Source organism: Ornithodoros turicata, chromosome 1, assembly GCF_037126465.1.
Source record: "Ornithodoros turicata isolate Travis chromosome 1, ASM3712646v1, whole genome shotgun sequence".
Lineage (NCBI taxonomy): Eukaryota > Metazoa > Arthropoda > Arachnida > Ixodida > Argasidae > Ornithodoros > Ornithodoros turicata.
In genome coordinates, this window is record NC_088201.1 from 204,687,696 (window position 1) to 204,709,062 (window position 21,367).

The 21,367-nt window shown below is 46.7% G+C and overlaps 1 long non-coding RNA gene across 1 annotated transcript in view; it reads right to left on the reverse strand.

Moving 5' to 3' along the window:
- Positions 1–475: 475 nt before the first annotated feature.
- LOC135375662 (uncharacterized) overlaps positions 476–21,367 on the reverse strand; it is a 37,720-nt gene continuing 16,828 nt past the window's right edge. The window contains exon 3 of the long non-coding RNA XR_010417324.1: positions 476–591. This is a non-coding gene — a long non-coding RNA (uncharacterized LOC135375662). The remainder of the gene's footprint in view (positions 592–21,367) is intronic.

Genomic DNA, 21,367 nt, shown 5'->3' on the forward strand with positions numbered 1-21,367 from the left:
GCGCTTTTTTGAAGCATATGACCACATTGATCCGGTTCCATTTGATAACTTATCGTAGTATAGTTTTTCGCATATACTAAAACTTTCTCATGAGAACGAGAGACGTGGAACAAGGAGACAACGCCCGAACTTTTGTAGGAGGAACATTGTTTGAGGAATATCCTGAACCCGTTTCGGGGTGTAGCTGTGACAGCAGTAAGCAGGTCGTACGCTCTCGGGGCTATCAGGCTCTTATTAATTATCAATGGTCCTTTTACCTGCATGCGCAAAAAGCGGCCATGTGTTTGCTTACAATTTTACTATAATAATGGCGAAAAATTATGTGCACACGTTTCACTGTTTCCAAATTATCATACTCAAAACACCCCAACTAGACACTTTTTGAAAACCGAAAATTACAAATTGCATAAATGACGTACGTTCACAGTGAAGCTTCATCCTAAAAAAAAGAAAAAAAGTCAACGAGACCATTTTTTCCGCCCTCGCAGCCGGGACCATTTCTTCTGGATGTTGCGTCGTGCTCGTCATGCCTTTTATTGATTCTGGTCGCTCGGTGTCTGCCATTTCGGCCCCTTTCAGTCTGCAATCTTTCTGTCGGGCAGAAGAAAAAATAACACAATTTGTTTAGTCCCTAAAAGTAATTAAACTTTTGTTGTTTGGTATTTATAAAATTTTTTCTTTCATAGGCATTAGTTTATTGTTGCCATATTAACTGTACTGATCTGTTAAACTGTAAATATTTACAAATATCAAGTAACTTAATTTAGCCACCCAGAAGAACAGTCGAAATATAGGCGTCCTGAGACTCCCCTAAGATGTTGAGCTATAAGGCTGTTACCCTAACATCAACAGTAACATATTAGCTACCTAAAAAAAGACAATTGTGCCAGTCATAGAGTTTTGTTAGCAATTCTACATTGCTTTGAAATACATGAAATGTTCTTGACCTAGATACACCCCTGCTTTTATAATGTCAAGGCCACAGACACAAAAGAGGTTGCAATTTCCTTATTTGCAGTAAACATAACTTTGCTACAATGCTCCACGACAGCACACATTTTATGGTACTAAATTTGTGATGTAGGGCAGCTGGTAGCAGTACATCATAACTGAAAGCAGCCCGCTATAGACAGAAACGATTAGACTTCTCGAAGAAGTCTTCTCATCTCCGTGTATAGTGCGCGCTAGCTTTAGTTATGATGCGCATTTTATGGTGTAGGAATGTAGGGATTGCTGAACTTCCCCATCCACCTACATACCTATGTCTGCATTTTTATGCCGAATATTTCTTCGTACATTTACGTTGTACCTCTGCCAACGTTGTGCCTTGCATGACAACCCCATTGCATTTCGTTGCAGTAAAAAATACCGTTACTCTGACAGGTTTCCTCAACAGCATACCAAGCAGTATTCACAGTGGGTGCAATGGCTTGAACGCCTACAGGGAAAGCCATACAGCCACCGTGCATACCACCGTCTCTGTTCGCTGCATTTTGAGTCAAGCTGTTACTACACTGGGCACACCAGACGCGAGCTGAAACGTGATGCATGCCCTGCCACACCTCGGCCACGCACACCAGATACTGAGGCAATACGGGATGTACATCAAATAACCAAGGTTTTGAATGGCCAGCACTTGGTCACTGGCTTGCTCAATATCTCTTTTCTTTTCCTCATAATGCAGCCTGTGCTGGAGATGGTGAGCCTTGAGATGTACAGGAGCCACAGTCCTCCAGGAAGGCAAATGACACAGCTGAAGCAGCCAGCTATGACACCAGTGACATGACTCTGGAAGGATCACATCCACAGGCATTCCTTGTCAGCATTGTCAGAAGTCTATGCTAAGTAAAGCTAGTGTTGGTGTGATATCAAATGGTGATATCATAGATGGAAGTCGTCTGTCATGTTCACGTAACCGTCATTTTCATATGTCCTTCAACAAGGCTGAACCAACTGCACCACAAACCAGTACTGGCGGAGGCCCTGCAAGCTCTGCAAGCCGTTTAATCCCCTCAACAAGCTCCACACCAGAGAAAACCCAGCACATGGTAAATGCACTTTTTATAACATTACACCACCTATATTAAACCTATATATCCTTTCCTGAAGCTGCCACATGCATCATCATCATCACCATGCACTCCCACCCATATCGAACGAACACCTCCTGCCACAAAATCTCATCTGGTACGTACATGTTCAAGAGGCCATGAGGAAGTGGACCTTTAGTGTACGGTCTTGACATGCAGGAACATAATTTACAGGGCACTAGAGGTCCAACCACTATGCTAAACCAAGGGAGACGGCAGCTAAAGACACCAGAGAAGGGAAGAATTGTGCTACAAGAGCATTCTTACACCACTAGGACAACACCACGGACAAAACTTAAGGCTGTGCACCACCACCTAGGGAAAGTAAGACGGAAGCTCTATGCGACAAAGAAGGTTACTAGAAGAAAGGAGAAGAAGATACAAAGCTTACAGGATCTAATCAGTGAACTAAAACAGAGAAAGCTCATCTCAGAGGAGGCAGAACAACGGCTCGAGTCTTTTGGAGAGCTGCCTGATGAAATCCTAGAGTGAAAAAAAAAACTACAGAAGCGTTCCATCTGGGAGACGGTACAGCGAGACTTTCAGGAAGTTTGCAACAACGCTGCATTTTTATTCTCCGCGGGCATACAAATTTCTGTCAAGCAAGTTCCTCATGCCAACACCAGCAACTGTTAGAAGTTGGTTACAGGTTGTTGATGCCTGGCCAGGCTTCACACAAGAATCACTTCAGTACCTAAGTGACAAGTACAAAGATGCCCCCAAAGAAGAACGACTGTGTTCTATAATGATGGATGGAATGAGCATTCGAAAAAAAATGTGAATTCGACCAGAAATCAGGCAGGCTTATCGGATACGTGAACCTTGGACACTTGCAATCTCCACAAGACTGTGACGACGTGCCACTTGCAACAGACTCTTTAGTACTGATGGCTGTTGGTGTGGCATCTCGCTGGAAACTACCTATTGTTTATATCCTGAACAATGGATGTTCCAGAGAAGTTCTTCGAGAAATCATCACAGACGCTATTGAAAGCCTAGAAGGTTGCGGCTTGCATGTTGTTGCAGTTGTCTGCGATGGGCTGTCATCGAATGTGACAATGGCAAAGCTCTTTGGCTGCAGGGTTCACCAGCGACAAGCCATGGAGCTTCAAACGTGGTTTCCTCACCCAAAGCGAACAGGTGAACAGATTTTCTTTGTATTTGATGCGGCACATGCACTGAAGCTGTTGAGGAATCTCCTTGCCAATAAGGGCACGTTCTACAGCTGTGAATATGGGGTAAGTGATAACCTTTTTCCTTTCATAATTTGATTGTAAATGGATTCACACCTTTTGCAGGTAGTTGAATGGGACTACATTGTTAAGCTCCACACTCTCCAAGCTGAAGAAGGACTCCGTGCTGCTACCAAACTCATCAGGGCCCATATTCAGTACAAAAGCCAAATAATGAAGGTGCGGCTGGCAGCACAGAACTTCAGTGCGTCGTGGGCCTTGCACTTAAATTTGCCAGAACACTTGGCCTCCCAGCATTTCAAGGCAGCGAGGGAACAGAGAAGTTTCTTGAGGCTGTCAACGAGTAAGAGTGCTATCTTAAATATTGCGTATTTGATGTTAAGATGCATTTTTATTTTCTCGTAGGGCTTTCGACTTACTGAATTCTCATGTACCAAATGCGAAGGGCTCCAAAGCACCTCTGAGACCGATGCTGTTCACACAGCAGAAAGAGAAAATGGTAGAAATTTCAAGAAAGCTGATGACACTGGGGCTTCCTTCTGGGAGACTGGAGTGGAAGATGGCCGCTGAATGTCAGTTATAAGCCTAGCATTCACGCTGAAGAGTGTCGCTGAGCTCGCCGACTACCTTTTCTGTAAAAGCCTGTGCCAGGTAACTATGATTTGAAGCTTGAAGAAAAACTATAATGTTTTTACAAAATTAATTCCCCTACTAATATTACACTAGTGATGTAATATTTGAAGCCAGGAAATCCAGCAGAAAGCAAAAGTAGCGAAAGCGAAGTAAATCTTGCAAATATTGGCAGATCAGATGAGAGGCTTCAGTTTCAGCTAGTGTAGCAGAAGCATTTTCATCACATTACAGCTAAAATTTAGAACCAGTAGCCAGCCTATAGGTGAGGAATGCCATACATACCCCATTTCTCATCACATGGTTACTCCCACCGGCCCTATAACGCTGAACTTGATCACAAGGTTCCTATCTATCATACGCAGACACATCTGTACATACAGACTGAGCCAGGACCACCTGGAAATGTTCTTTGGATGCGTCCGCCAGAGGGGAGGATGGAATAATAACCCTTCTGCACTGCAATTCCGGTATGCCTACAAGCACTGCTGATACATGCAGATGTCCAGGGCCCCAAAACTGGAAATGTGGCACCAGACCTTGACTCAATTCAGTTGCAGCGCCACCATGGAACACAGAGACAGCCACAGCAAAACACCGAAGATGGCAGCGAAAGTGACCCTCATCATCAGGCGCTTCATGAGATGGCCTCTTTCATTGACCATGACTATTCCAATATCTCCGGACTGACAGACTTCGGTGACGAGATACTCAAGTACATTGGGGGGAAGCTGGTTACATCTGCAGCAAGACAAATAACCTGTACCGGATGCATAGATACAATGATTGACAACAGTGAAAACAGCGTGTTTCTTTTTACCAAAGACACAATTTAGCCAAAGACAATTTAGCCTATCCCTCCTTGTTTGTAAAAAACCTACTTCGCTCTGGTGAGTGTGCTCTACGACAGTCAGCGCGTGCAGCATTGCAGACACTTGTGACAAGTGCATTTCAGATCTTTGCAGAAAGACAATACTTTGATAGTGCCCAAGGACACTTTGCCGAGAACCCAGAGCATGTGATTTCATTAGTCAAGGTTCTGCTGAAGGACTTCTTGACATTGCGGCTCAGAGAACGATCACGACTCATGACTGAGCAAGTTCAGGGTCTCTATGTTCGCCACGTCCTGACAAAACAGATTCTGTTTCGAAACCAATAATGAGTGATGTACATGAAAGTACTCACCTAGCTATGTGCATACAATTTCTATGCTAATAACAATTTTCACTGTTCTACGTTCATTAAGTCATATATCCAGAGAAGCGTGTATACGCAAAGTGTGAATGTCAGTGTTTTGTACACTATGAACTTCTGCTAGGAATTATTTGTTCGTCCTGTGAGATTTCTCAGTGGGATGCACTTCTCGACACGTGTGATTGCAAGCTCAGAGTTTCTATGTTTTCCATGTCTTCAGGAAGCAGATTCTATTTCGAAGTGTTTGTATCCATAATAGCAATGTTCCCTGTTTTACGTTCTTTAAGTCATATATCCGGAGAAGCGTGTATACGCAGAGTGTGAATGCCAGTGTTGTGAATGCTATGAACTTGTGCTAGCAAGTAGTTGTTTATCCTGTGCTATAGCACAGATTTCTCAATCTCTCTCGACACATGTGATAGCAACATCAGGGAGCCTATGTTTGCCACGTTCTCACAAAACCAGCTTTTGTGTGAGCTACTTAAATTTATTTGTCTCCTGGAGGCGTTAGATTGTGTATCTGGGAGGCAGATTTTTCAATGTTGGCAACAACCGTCCCACAAGATGGCGATCCCCGTGGTCTTACGCTGGGAATAGGCTGAAATACATGGCAAGATGGCGACTTTGACCCATCTGGGCTGTAATGATTGAGAAGGGACGCGAAACTAAATATGTTTCAAATAATGCATATGCATAACCGCCTTGGTTTACTGTGTATAGTCATGGCAGCACAGAAGCGTGTAGCAACATTGCGGTGCGCGTTACGTGGAAGTTTTTTCCAAGTTCGGCCTGTTTTTAGTGGTGCGCGTGATACACGAGTGTGTGTTATACCAATGCCTCCTATATCTTTAATGCCTGGCAAGGCGGTCGCTCCGACTCCTCCGCCCCTTTCCTGTTCCTCCTTCCCCGCGGCCCCCTTTTGCAGCGGTGGCGCTAGGGTCGCGAGAACTGTTGTCTGCTATTGGTCCGTCGTTTTTCGAATTGTTTCGAATGTTTTCGGAATTTTTCGAATTGAAGTGCTTCGTCACGCAACGCGAGGCCAAATTCTGCTTGCGGGCGGCTGCTGCGGCTACAGCTGCTGCGTTTTTATCACTCGGTGCGTACCCTAGGGATTTGGCGCCACCAGACGGAGGTCCCGCATACTAAGGGCCGCGTCCCACCAGCAGCAGCAAAGCAGCAGCGGTTCGGCAGCAGCAACACGGCAACATGGCAGCAGAGCAGTTTTCTGCTGCGGCTGCTCTGCTGCTAGAGGCGTCCCATAGCTTCGTTTTGAATTAGCGGCAGCAGCGGCGTAGGAAGTCCAAAACGTGTTGGCAACTACGGCATTGTCTACGTTTCGAACATTCCGAAGGCGTACGCAGTAGCTAAGCCTTTTAGTACACACACGTAGGAATGCAATTCTAGGTGAAAGGCTGATATGAGTGGGACATATTATGGATCTGTAGCTCACAAGTGGACTGTGAAATTATTGTGGTGGTGGTCTGAGCCTCATATTACCTAATTCACTCTTCGTTGATGTGTAGAAGTCTCGTGACATTCAACGTAGGTTCGTCCTTTCGCACTGCTATGCAGCATCTGCCTGGGTTGGAGACTCTTCTACAGGATTTTGTCGTATTAATATCTCCTCGTTACTAGGATTCGATATTTTGATTTATTGTGACTGTCAAATGCGTACGTTGCTGATAGTGAAATAAAGCTGTCTAACGAAAACGAAGGCATCTTCTACTAGTCATCACTAGTTTCTGCCTCTTTTCATAAGGCAACCAGTTCATTGTCTATCTCTACCGAACCTTTTTGTTGCCTGAACATTGTCTATCTGTATCGAACCCTTTTCAAGAGTCAGTTTCATTTACAACAACCTTGCTCGCAAGTCGTCGACCCTCACAAGAAATGTGGTCGGTATGGTTTTCACACAACATGGACGTGAACGTAATTTGCTTGTACGTTACCAGGTCACGGGTTTTGAAGTACTTTCCAGAAAACAAGCAAACATGTAGCTACAACTCTGGTACACAACATATGTATCACGTAGGTTCGGTCGAACACTTTATTGAACTTTATGAACTGAATTATGTCCTGAAAGCGTACTTCACGCAGTCCCGGTGATTGAACACTCGGTCCAAACTACTGGCAATCACAAGCGTGTCCCCAGGTCTTCAGAAACAAATCACAGAACAACCAGACACAAACCTCCTGCCGTCACTCTCCGCCCTGTTAACCCTAAACACCGTCGAACGAAAACAATACCAACCAACCTCCTAATTGCCTTGCGAGACCGGCTGCTCAGGCTGCAGAGCAACAGGGCAGCACAGCAACCAAAAATGTGGACACGGGAGCAGCAAGGAATTTCTGCAGCTCGGCAGCGCTGCTGCTCTCGCCCAGAGCTATTGGACCGGTCGTGTCGCTGCCGTTGCTGCTCCGCTGCTGTTGCTCTGCTGCTGCTCAAATCGAGGCTATGGGACCTCGCCTTAACGCGGACATACGTGGAGAACGGGGAGCCCGCTGACTTGACAGGCATAGAGATTGACATTAGATTGACAGAGATTGCCATTATAGGCTTGCTTAATTGCCCCTTGGGCCTTGAATAAATGAATAAATAAATTGCGAGACTTCACTCTCGTATCGCAACCGCTGCATCACTTGCTGCTTGCGAAGTCACACACGACGAACACACCTCTCTCGAATGCCTGGCGTGTGTCGTTTCAGGAACATTATAATTAAGCTTCTTTAAGGGCACTATAGTCATGCGAACGAGTCGTACTTGGCAACGGCATGGTGCACATACACACTGTAGGTACGTACGTAATAATTAGGCATTAATGACAACTCTAGCGGTAGATTCCTGTTGAACGTATTTGCTGAAATTATGCATCGTCGAGAGATCAAGCACTAGATAAGGTTCTGGCACACAGATAAGGTCGAAGTGGTGCACTGATATCTTAGATACATGACTGAGAAACAGCATTGAGGCAAGGAAATTTGTAGTGCACATTATGACTGGATGTCCTTCAAAAGAGGAGTACATCCACTATACCCTCCGACTGTTCGAATGTTTCAGTCCCTGTGAGGAATGCAGGACAATTGCTTAGAAATCCCCGATAGCTTTAAATATTGTAAATCACCTTCATGGAGACAAAGCTGCTCTCCAATGCCTCGATGTGCACATATTACATGAAGACCTTGATTCTATTCTCATGAATATGTTTAGCAACACCATGATCCACATCCCAATGATAATATCGAGATCCACTTTACCACGACCAACTTCCCGGTATCATTGCTTGTCCATGCGCACCAGCAGAGGTGGTTTACAATGCTGTGGCACCATTTTCGTAGCACCGGACGTTGCTTCACCAGTGCTGCTGCATGCATCTTTTTCCTTGGCGTGGCAAGGAGAAGCAGAGATTATAATTATACCGGTTAAGGCTAACATTGCTAAAAAAACGTGCAAAAAGCATCTACACATTTAAGCTACAAATGTGATCAATAATCTTCACAGCAAAGCTTGCCCCCAAATGTACCCCTTCTAATAGGAAATATGTTGTCAAACATCATCCAAAAGCTGGACTGCACATGTGTGCACTACAAAGGAAATGTGACTTATTTGCTCTGCAATGTACAGCACGTTGAAGCGATGATTCTCACATGAATGAGTGTTTTTGATGAAGGACTTCGCCTAATTTTGCCTATCGGTGATGAGCATGCTGACTGTCATCACTTGCTGGTCAAGATACTCGAGCACCCTTTGAAGGCTGCTGGTTGCTGCAGCCAACTTCAGTGGACAAGAACACAATGGAATTTGTGGCATGTGATAACCTTACATTACAACTTGAACACACTACACTCACAGGCACAGCCCGGCTTTTAAACGGTCTCTGACCAGAACCTGGTCAATGTCTTTGTATGGATAACGAACCTGCATGGTGCCTCCAAGTTATAACTGAAACGTTTCGTCTCTGCGGAGCCACCAACAAGCCACCGAAACAAGGAGCCGAGAAGCGGTTTCGATTTCTGCCCTCAACTCGTGCAATCAGCGCAAAACTCCAGCTATTATGCAGTGGTTTTCCCATGTGTATGACGTAAAACGCCCGCGACGTTTATTGGTGGAAAGTCCACACCGGAAGTTCGGGTGGTTCCCGCAACTTCCGTATTGCTGGGTGCTTTTTCAATATGGACGTGGAAGCACAGCGGAGTCAAGAAGTCAGCTTTTCAGCTACCTTTCAGCAGTTGAGACGCACCTGCTACGTGCAGCAGAGTTTGGAGGCCTTGCTTTTGAAATGTTGAGCCGCGAATCGACTTCAGCATGAAGAGGATGTTCCAACGACAGACTGTTAGATGAGCTTTTAGCATCCATCGTGATGAAGCACATGAACAGTTCGTGTAAATTTCGTGTTTGACGGCACCGTGTAAAGGGGCTGGAGTGGTCCATGCATAATAATGTCGAAAGAAGTCGAGTGCTTATGTTGCAAGGAGCTGCTCTTAAAGTAGCACATTTAGAACTTTGAACCTAGCGCTCATATTCACAAGTAAGAAGCGTGCTTCATGCACAATCCTGCTGGTTGGTTTCAATACAAAATTGTTCTTCTGAACTTTTCGTCATTGTTCGTCACTTATTCAGAAAGGGTGCAGCTGAAATACTACTCGCCGTCATAATTGCTTTAGCTTTGTTCAGAGCTTGCGTGTCTCATACAGGAAATATAGATACACTACATACCAACAGTTTGTGCGGAGAATGTCGTACAAACTTGAAAAAAAAACACACAAAAAAACAAGAGAATGGTTAAACCAGCCTATACGGTGAACAGGATACTCAAAGCCTTTCCCATAGTAACTACTACAGGCTTTAAATACCCAAGATACTAGGTGGACGTACGTCCTACCTTAATTTCCCTCATTTCGTTCATATTTACGAAAAAGTAGACTCAGTATATGGACAGCTTGTGTTTTAAGTAACTTAGTCCAGTACAGTTCATGGTCATTCATGCCATTTTATATGAATATTCAGATAAAACAGCATTTGAAAAATCTTTCAGACACTTTATAGCCCAGATTTAAATTGTGTACCCTGCATGTAGAATGTCATAAAGCTGGTGCTATTAAACATATTCGTAACTTGAGTTGTCCAGTATGGAACATTATGGGTGAGAAAGGGGCAAGCAGCTCGGTCGGGAAAACATCATCGGTTGGAAACAACCAACGAGGGATAGGGAATGAAAAATGAATGATCGTGAACGTAATGAAACAAGATCGACTATACCAAGAACAGAAAGGAATAGTAAGTCTTACGGTAACCGACAAAATTCGTGCCTTTCACGAAAAAATCACTAGTAACATCAAGGAAAAAGGCAAGAGAGGTGGGGCAGCTCTCTGGAGATACATCAGGAACCTTGAACAATCCGAAAACAGCTCACCAGTGTACGCCTTCTATAACGAGAACCACCAACTGCTTTCTTCAGCCACGAACATAGAACGATTCCTAACTGCATACTTCACTAACCAGCAAGGAGAACTTCAAAGAAGAAGTGTCATCCCAAAGCCAACCGGAAGCGCACCCAACTCCAACAGAGCAGACACCGTGGAATACTTTACTGTAACAGAAATGGAAAGGGGTATCCATGGGCTGACTTCGGGACACCGTGCTTCGGGAAAGGCAGTGGGCCCGGACAACCTGCCAAACGAATTTATCAAAGCAATGAAACCGCATGCACTCCAGGCATTATCACATTGCTTCAATCAGATACTATGTACTAAAGTAATACCCGATGACTGGAAACGAGCAGACATACAACTGTTGCACAAGGGCAAAGGCAAACCAAAGGAAGAGATCAGTTCCTACCGCCCAATAGCCCTCCAAAGTAATATATATAAGCTTTTCGCCGCATTACTAGCAAAGAGATTACAATTTGAATGCGATGCAAAGCTACCTGATATGCAAAATGGTTTTCGTAAGAATAGAAGATCTAGTGACAACATCTTCACCATCACCCAGCTCATAGAACTGTCAGAAGCCGAAAACAAAGACCTCTACTTCGGCTTTTTAGACTTGGAGAAAGCCTACGACGCCGCCCCACATCACGCACTAATAACAAAGATGCACTGCATTGAAATCTCGACGAACACAACAGAACTGATCCAGGCAATTTATACAGGATGTACCAGCAAATACCATACCGGAGACTTCAAGTCAGGAGAAGTTTGACTAGAGGTGGGGCTACGACAAGGCTGCCCCCTGTCCCCAACACTATTTAATATTTTCATTAACGACCTCCTCGTCGTGTTGGACTTTAATAAGAAACAACAACAACAACAACAAATAAGTTAATGATAATGAATGGGGAAATTCGCCACCAAGAAAGGGATGTACCTGCACACCCAAAAAACAGACGGAAGCAGAGAGAGCACGTGCATAACGACCCTAGCCTTCGCGGACGACATCATCCTGATTACGAACACCGCAGAAGATATGCAGGACCTTCTAAGCCTGTGCTCGAATATGGGAAACGCATTTTAGGCATTTTAGTGCATTATGAAGGCGCTTTAGCCAAGAGAAATAAAAAATAATGAAATTCGCGACATCACCTAGTAGTAAGTACTGGACTCTCACAGTTCACAATGCTCAACTGTCCTGAACACGATTTAATTAGCAGTTAGAGCTAATTGGGCCCCCAACATTAATCAGCATCCTCCAGGGAGCCACCACACTAATTGGGGAGCGTCTATCTCGTGTTCAGACCAGGTGTGCGTTGTGCACTACGAGAGTCCATAAAAAATAAAAAAATAGGTAGAAAATAAAATACAGTAAACCCCGCGAATAGCGATATCGCGTATAACGATCTCTCGTAAAGCGATGGTTCATGATTTTACCGTCAAAATATACATTGTTTCTATGGGGAAACGACCCGCGTACAGCGATGGAAACCGCGGTTCCGAGTACTCGTATAACGATGTTGGACGCAGTCCCGTGCGCATAACCAGGCCGCAATTTTCGCCGCGATAAGATACAGTAGAATTTCGATGATACAAATCTCACGCTGTAGCGGAAAAAATTCGTATCGTCCGAAATTACCATCAAAAGAATTAAACCAAAATAAAAATTGAGGCAAGAAAATAGACAGCAACTGTTCATTTTCTAATACTGTCAGTGAAAGAGGCAGGTGGTAACGCTTTTGTGTTTCCGTATTTGGCCAATGCTGCTCAAATTCGCGAGATGATTCAAAAGGCCTAGCACGTGCTTTCCACCCGTGAGTCGCGCGACAGGGTTCTAAAACTAGCTTCTCCTAAAGCACGCAGCTGTTAGGTGAAGCCGACTTGCGGAATGGTGACGTGTAGTGTTGCCAGAAGTTGTCCTGGTATGTTCCCTGGTTCCCTCTACGAGTTCTGGTCGCTGTTTTCCCAAACCAGTGCAATGTCACACAGATTCAAGTTTTTTTTAGCATCTGTTTCTTTTGCTTTTGCTACATGCGGGGTGGCGCTCGACTTTTCGGGGACACGCTATTTAGGTCAGCCCTCGTTTAACGATGTACCCCGTATAACGATGGAATTCGCGATTACCGTCAATATCGTTATACGCGGGTTTCACTGTAAATAGATAAAATAGAGTGGAGAGAAACAATTTATTCGAAAATCAACGATGCCGTTGCGAAGAAACCGTTCCGGAACACCTGAGTGACCAGCGCCCGCCATGTTCGTAGTTGGCAGCCAGCAGTTGTAGAGATCGACGACAGGTGGCCAAGCAGTTGCAAGGCATCACACCAGATGGCGTCGCCATCATAGCTCTATGTGAGAAAGACAGAACAAGATACTAGCGGCAGGTAAAAATGGCAACACTGCTGAACAAGTCTAGGCATGCGAGAGAAAAGGTCTAACCGCTACTGCTAAACAGCACGGAGAAAACAGTACACATCGGGGAAAAGGCGACCGGTTAGGCTTAACGACAGCCTCAGAACACTATGCAGCTAACCCTAGGCGGGAACTGCAAAACGCTAAACATGCGACAACACGAACAAAAGGCTTGCTCACTGCTAAACAAGTCTAAACATGCACGTACGGCAAACATGCGAGAAAAGGCTTAACACGAGCGCAGTCAAACAACGCGCAAACATCGCCAAATCACTCATCGGTCACTGCTAAACATGCGCGTACGGTGCGCGGCAAACATGCGAGAAAAGGAGCGCGGTAAAACAATGCGCAAACATCGGCAAATCACTCACCTTTTCCCCTGCGGCAACGGTGCGTCTGTTTCATCCGGCAGCCACGCAGATATTGAGCGGTCGCGGGGACTGCAGAGTAACCGAGTGCACGTCTGCTCTCCACGACAGCCAACGAGCAAGTGACTGGGGCGCCGCGCCGCGGCAGCTACGCATGCGCGCGAGCGCGCGCCTAGCGCCCTCTGCGTCGCCCGCCCGGCCACGGGTTGTTTCTGTTTCACTCTCTGCTCCTTCCACTGCGCGCGCGCCCCTAGCGGTAACAGGTGGCTTCTCAGTTTCGGTTTCGCCCTGGTTTCTTTGCGCGCGTTTATCTGTATAAAGGCAGTGTGCACTGCGCTCGCACCATCAATACGTGAAGATGTTCTGCTACCACTCGTTACAAAATTGTTCCCGCACCCACGCTTCTTGGGAAGAAGTGGAGAAGGAATGTTTCAACAACGAAAGTCCCCGCAACGAGCTCGTCATCACTGCTTTTCGCTATGTGATAGACATGGTAAGTTTTGGCAATATAGGAGAGATTTCTCCGGGCCCGCTGCAGGAGATGGTGCGTCAGATCTACGCCTGTTTCAAGAACGTCTGTATAATGGTTCCGGACGGACCCTTGGGACTGATGAGCGAATTTGTGACCTTGGCCAACGCAGAATTCTACTACAGTGAAACCCGCGTATAACGATATTGACGGTAATCACGAATTCCATCGTTATGCGGGGTACATCGTTATCCGTGGGTTTCCCACTAGATGATCAGTATCAAATGGGGAAATAAATCCACAAAATATCAGGTGAAAATCACCTTTATTGAAAGAAAAACGTGATCTTTGACTGCTTTGCGTTGCTTGTTCGCTTCACAATGTCACGCTCTAGAGATTCAAGTTGCGGAAAGGCCGCGATCAATTACAAAGTCTTTCAATGCGTCCACGGACCGAAGAGCGGTAGTGCACGACACAGAGGGCACAGTCTGTTCGTCCTCTGACGCACTGCAGTCGGCATTATCTCCGGCTGTACCAATCTCCGAAAGGATGGTCTCGTCACTCACTTCCTCAGTAGCCACCACGTCGTTGTCAACACTAACATAGTCCTCCAAGGTTGTTGCGTCTGGCACCAGTTTCGAGTCCGTAGCCTGTTCCCAGAGCCCACGCATTTCCGCATGAATGACCTCTGCGTCTACGTCGTCGAAGGCTTGCTCGAGCTCAACGTCGTCATCCGTGGGGAGAATGAGGCCCCCTTTAAGAAGCAGTTTCGAATGGTTGATCGTTCGAGCTGATACCACGCTGCGTAGACAAATTGCACCGCCATCAGCGGTGTGACTTTAAAATCCGGAACTTCTTGCCCTTGCGCTCTAATTCTGTCGATGTTGAAGAGCATCCGTTCAACAACACGTCGTCTGTAGAAGGCCTTGACGTTTGCAATGACCCCCATGTCCATTAGTTTGAAGGCCTGACGTATTCGGCGGTAGGAACATAACTTCCATGGAGGTGAGATTGGCGTCGACATGATGCGCAGTGCAGTTGTCGAGCAGTAGCAGCACCTTTCTTCCTTGTTTTCGGATGCCACGGTTAAACTCCTCGAGCCACTCCTGGAAGAGCGTTCGCTTCATCCATGCCGTTTGGTTGTGCCTGTATCGAACGGGCATGGACGCCAGATTTGAGAATCCACGTGGTTGCTTGGATTTTCCGATGACGAAGGGCCTCCTACAGTCACTGCCGTCCATATTTGCGCACAGAAACACTGTTAACCGCACTTTACTGTGCTTGCCTCCCGCACAGCTTTCACCTCTAAAGACGTGGGTTGATTGAAGGAGCAACTGGTAAAATAGGCCAGTTTCATCCCCATTGTAGATGTCACGTTCCTGATATCTTCCGAAAATGTCCTCAAGGTGGTCATCAAGCCATTTATCCCTGCGTGCGCTGTCCATGGATGCGCTTTCACCCACAATCCTGAGGTAGGTTACCGCGTAGCGCTCCTTGAATCTTTGTAACCATCCTCCGCTTGGCTTGAACTCCTGGTCGAGAATGTCTACAAAATGCTTTGCTTTTGCAGCGAGTATCGGTCCGCTGATAGGAATCCTCCGACTTCTTGCATCGACGAACCACTTGTACAGCGCTTCCTGTATGTCTTCATGCGAGCGCTCCCGAATGTTCTTGCATTTTCCAGACGCACTGTTGTTTGCGTGCTCCTTTCGCAATTTCGGTTCCGCTTTAAGAATTGTGGAAACTGTTGACTCGGACAGACCGTACCTGAGGACGATGGATGACACCTTGGCTTCACGCTGGTGGTCGTCGATGATTCCGATCTTTGTCTCCAAGGATATCTCCTTGCGTTTGTTGCTGTTGGATGCCATATCCGACAGCAGTGAACACGGACTGACGAATAAGGAAACTGAAGCGCTTCCAAATGTGGACAGCTTCATGACAGGGGAAAACGAGGTTAGCGAGAACGAGGGCGGAATGTGCGTTTCGCATGCAAGAGGGGAGGGGATGGGCCTCGCGAGCGGCACATGAGTCACCGAGGTGTCATTGTCAGGGTGAATGGCTTCGACCTTTAGCAAGTTCGAGGGCGCGTGGCGTTCATTTATGATGGCTCGCGGCTCTTCACGCTTTTGGGGCGTGAAAAACGCGACATTGGAGTACCAGCAGCATCGCGTCTGCCATCGTTATTCGAGTAGACGAGAGCGCTGCCTTAATTGTTATGGGCGGGCGCATTTCCCATAGAACTAACGTAAATTTTGACGGTCGGAACGGAACTGATCGTTATGCGAGATATATCGTTATTCAGCATATCGTTATTCGGGGTTTTTACTGTACATCGCTGCAGACGTCGTGGACCTTCTCGCTCATGACATTGCTCATATTAAGTACGCCCTGCGGAAGCAGCGACATTTGCAAGCAATCTATGTCGTGAACTTTGTCACCGATTTATTGAAGTATCGCTTGGTTATCGACATGCAACGCATTAAACAGTCTGAATAACTTTGACGAGATTCTCTTTTTTTTCACTGAAACATCTTTATTGAATTCATACAAAGGAGTTTGTTGATAGATAACTCACTCTCCCTGACTTGCCTCAACAGAAAGGGTATGGGGAATCTTCATCGCGGCGTCGTCATTGCGCGGGTCACGGTACCAGTACGATGACGGAATGGTCATTCTTTTCATACACCCATTCCGCTACCACACTGCCACGATGACCCGTGCTTCTCCTGTCTGCGAGAGAGAGAGAGAGAAGCATATCTCGACTAGAACTTTTATTCTTGACTACATGCGCGTGCACGAAGGACTTGCTCTTTGTTCCACGGTCACTTGATGCCTGACGACGACGCTTTCGGGCTCTCTTCCGGGTTTTCCAATGCTGCACAAGGAGAGAGTACCATCATAATTGTATATGAGTCAAAACATAAAAAAGCTCACTGTATTCGCAGCTTCCGTAAGGGAAGGAGTGTACGGCGCTACAAGATAGTGCTTGTCATCGTAGGGGATCAACTCTTCTTGACTCTTGAAATGGTGTACATTGTTTGCTTTATACTCTGGATGGTGCACTGCTTCTGAGAGACTGTCCTTTCGTTGAATAGAGAATCTCGGTACACTTCATGCAATAAATGTTTCCTCACCACGTCTTTCTTAACTCCTTTCGCTCTCACGATCTGTTTGTGTGTCCCAGCCAAGAGAATGCTGTACATTTTAGCTCGGATGGCTACGACCTCTTGAATAACACCACCTCCAGTCTCGTCTTTGAAGTACCCCATCTGGTTCGCATGCTCTTCGTTGAAAAGTGGGTGGTCTAGCGGATAGGAAAACATATCTAACTCGTCCTCGATTTTCACCAGCTGCTCTTCCAGGCTTGGACACGTAAGAGAAAAAATTATGCTATCCGTATCGCTATAGATCAATTGCACTGGGCACGTCAAGCGAGAAAAGAGCGACTCGTAGATGAAGCTGTACATTCGAACTTCAGATATCTCTCAAATAGCAAAGCCCACGTAAAGGGGGTGCATGCATTTGATGCGATGCTGTTTCATCTCATATAAGATGCGCTTGTCGCTCAGAATGTGAGAATGCTGACTGTCGACGGAGCTAGCTTTTCGGAGCGCGCTTTCTTTGTCGTAGGCTATAGTGTACATTTTCATGCGTCTCACATTTTGTATCGACTTACCGAACGTACTGTTCGACATGGTTTTCTACAGAAGTCACTCAAATTTCGTGGTCGCGGCATTCCTCAACGCGACGTTTCTCTGCACAAAGGTGCGCAAAAAGTTGTCTTGGCGGAACGAGAGGATGCTGTGAACTCGTTTTATTTTCATGCCCAACCTCACATACAGAGCGACCAATGCATAATGAACGACGTAGCGTTCTTTCTCGTAGCACGTCAGCAAGAGTTTCTTTGTGGGAGGGGCGTTTAGCGCCAACGCGTGTTTCAAGTGCTGCCGGTAGGGGGAGAGCTTGTTGTCGTCCACGCACCTGTGTTCGGGTGCCAGACGAAAATCCCTGGTGAGAGCGTGCAGTTCTTCAGGATACGACCAATCTAGCACGTACACGTAACCCTCTTCCGAAGCGTGAGGAATGCTGAGAAAATAGATCTCTCTCCATCTCGAAGGATCGACCCACTCAAAACCACCTGTCGGGAGATGGAAAGTCATCGCGTACGGGTACAAACTGTTCACGTCGAGGTACTGGATAAAAGTCTTTTCTTGCTGGGGATCGTAATTGTCGCACCCCTCGTGGTTAGCCCGACAGTACCTGTGGAAGCTGTTACAAATACCTCCCCTGATCCCCTTCTCGATCATTTCGTACATCTCGCGATCGCTCATGAGCTCGAGTTTGACTTTGGTGAGCTTCAGAGCGCTGCTCCACGCGTAGCTGGCGAAGGACCTGGTACGTAGGATATCTAACCTATCCATCTCTAGCGCTATCTTCCTGAAATACAGCACGACATCACAGAGCTGGAAGTTTGCCCCAGGCTTTCGCGCCTTTTTGCTCGCAGGTGTAGCCTCAGACAACGAGTATACGAGCATAGAAAGGGTCATGTATTACGCCTGGTGATGATGTTGAGTGGTCTCACTTATTATTTTAAAAGAGTAGTGGTATTTTAGTGGTGTTGTGATTCTAATGACCATGATTAGCCTTTGGGGTGAAAATCGCTAAGATCAAGATTCATGTACGGTGCTTTCTTTGTTGAATTTTATTGTAAAAGTGAACATACGGTAAGAGTTAGACAAAGGAAATAACCTTGCGATTCAATAAATAATAGGAGTGTTGTCTTTACCGCTGTCTTCTTCAGACAGGATGTGATGACGTCACGCCGTGTTTCAGGTGTCTGTAGCAATGCATTGACCGTTACTGGAAAAAAGTGTAGCAATAGAAAAATGGTGTGTATTGTCCTGGACGGACTTATGATGAGCACTGTTTTTGAATAAGAGGAGTGCGTGTGCCTAGAAATAGTTTGATGCTGGTTTTCTGCTTTGTTCAAGTGTTTCTTTTAGCTTTTGTCCCCCTGGTTGTCTGACAAACATACGCTGACATGCCCAGACCTGTTCTGACATGCTTTCCTTCTACATGTAGTTTTTTCTTTTTGAAAAGAAACATTCTTGACGATGTCGATAGTGCTGCCTTGAATGGGTGTAGAGCTAGAACGATTCTTAATAATTTTGCGATTCATTTAGTTCAGAGAGTAACTGCAAGGGGGACAGGTGTGTGACTTTATTCAGGAGGAACGAAATGTCATTATTCAGTTAGCTGCCTGGCTCTCGGATGGGATAGACATGTCTTGCTGAACCATTATTTTGTTTTTTTTCCTGTACTCATAAGTCTCATTTAGTAGGAATGAAATGCTTAATTCCAACAATCATCTCTCATGTATGGTGTTTTTCTGCAATAGTTCCCTATGGAATCATTATAGTAGAATAAAGGAAATAACCTTGGAATGGACCTTGGGTTGGACATTAGTGGGTAAAAACAGTGTAGCCCTGAAACAATAGGATGACGTCATGACCAATGAGCAAAGCCTGCAGGGGGCGCAAGGATTCACTTCTCTATTGGACACTGGCGGGTGTGGACGCGTTAATTCTGTTCCTAGCAATTGCGTTGGCCGTTAGTGGAAGAGCGTAGCTTCGGTGGGGATCCGTCTGCCTCTGATGGGGTCCGGATGTGTGGTTCGTCACTGGTGAATGGTGTTCGACGATGCAGGTGGATTTTGTGACGAGCGGATTTACAATGAGGGAATGTAGTGTACGTGTCCGATGATGGTGAGTGTCTTTTCACTCAGTAGCGCTGGCGTGATTCTTAATAATTTTGTCATGAAATTAGTTGAGAAAGTAATCGCTTGGGGGTGCAGATGCGTGACTTTATAGAAGAAAAAAAAGCATTATGAATCAGTTCTGTGCCTGGCTGTCGGATGGAGCAGTCGCATCATTCTGCGCTCCTGTGACTGCCGTTGTGGTGGGCTGATTTGTTGTGTGACGTGTGGCAAATGGACCTCGCCGACTTTTCAAAATACAAGAGATTCAACAGTGGCTACCGCTACATCCTCGTGGCAATCGATTCCCTGTCTCGCTTTCTGCGCACCCTCCCGCTAAAGACGAAGCGCCCCGCCGAAATGAAAAGGGCCATGATAAGACTTTTTCGGGGAGGTAACGCACCTACACACATCTTTTGCGACAGAGGAGGGGAATTCTACAACAAGACCGCCAAGGATTCCGCCACATGTATTCCACCTTCTCTCCTGTAAACAAAGAATCGCAGGCAGAACGCGTGAGACGCATTTTACGCGACAGAATATTCCGCTATTTTAGAGTAACCGGAAAATACCACTTCGTTTCCGCGCTTCCCAAGATCGTGCGCGACAACAACACCACCAAACACAGGACTATGGCCATCAGCCCGTCCAAAGTCACAACCGAAAATGAATTGGAGCTGTTCAATAAGATAAATGGGAAGCCCGTCGCACACTCTGTGAAAAAGAAGCTCAAAGTGGGGGATAAAGTGAGGGTCCTACTACACAGAAAAGGTTGTTGGGACTCAAGGAGAGACAAAGAGAACCGGCTGGTTTGACGGCGAGAGCCCAACTGATTTATTTTCCGCGGCTACGCGGGCGCGAGATGATGAACGAGGATGATGATAGCACCGCTGGGGCTGCTACATGGCTCCCCCCTCAGCGTAGCGGTTGATGAGGTGAAGTAGCGGAGAGGCCCAGCGGACACGTCGTTGAGGGGAGTGGCGGGCGTCTGTGGTAGAAGTAGAATCAACAGTCTGTGGTAGAAGCCGGGGCGCGTCGACTGGGTCGTCCAGGAAAGCCGGTTTGAGCCGGTCAAGAGAGACCGTTTCCGTGCGGTTGGCTATCTGGACGGTGAAGTGCTTGGGGCTACGGGACACGACCAGAAAGGGTCCGTCGTATGGGGCCTGGAGGGGCTTGCGCACCCCGTCGTGCCTGACAAAGACGTGGGTAGCCGTCTGCAGGAGAGGGTGCTGGTAAGACGGGCGGGTGCTAGATCGGGGGGGACGGGGCTGGAGGTCGGCAAGGCAGGACCGTAGTCGGTCGACATAGGAAGTTATGTCGACTGGAGTGGTCGGGGCAGAAGGTGGGAAGAAGGCGCCGGGAATACGGAGCGTGGTCCCGTAGACAAGTTCAGCAGGGGTACATTGGAGGTCCTGCTTGACGGTTGTTCGTAGCGACAGGAGTATGAGAGGTAGTGCTTCAGTCCAAGGGCATGTGGTAGTAGCCTTGAGGGAAGTCTTAAGGCTTCGGTGGAGGCGCTCTACCATTCCGTTAGCTTGGGGGTGGTATGCCGTGGTACGGGTCTTGTGTCCGCCCAGTAGGGCGGCGAGCTCTGCAAAAAGACGGGACTCGAACTGCCGGCCTCGATCCGTTGTAATGGTAGCAGGCGCGCCGAACCGGGCGACCCATGTCTGGACGAAGGCAGCTGCTACCGTAGTAGCGGAGATGTCAACAATAGGCGTGGCTTCCGGCCATCGAGAGAACCTGTCGATCATCGTGAGGACATAGCGGAATCCGTTTGATGGAGGCAGAGGGCCGACGAGGTCGAGATGGATGTGCGCGAAACG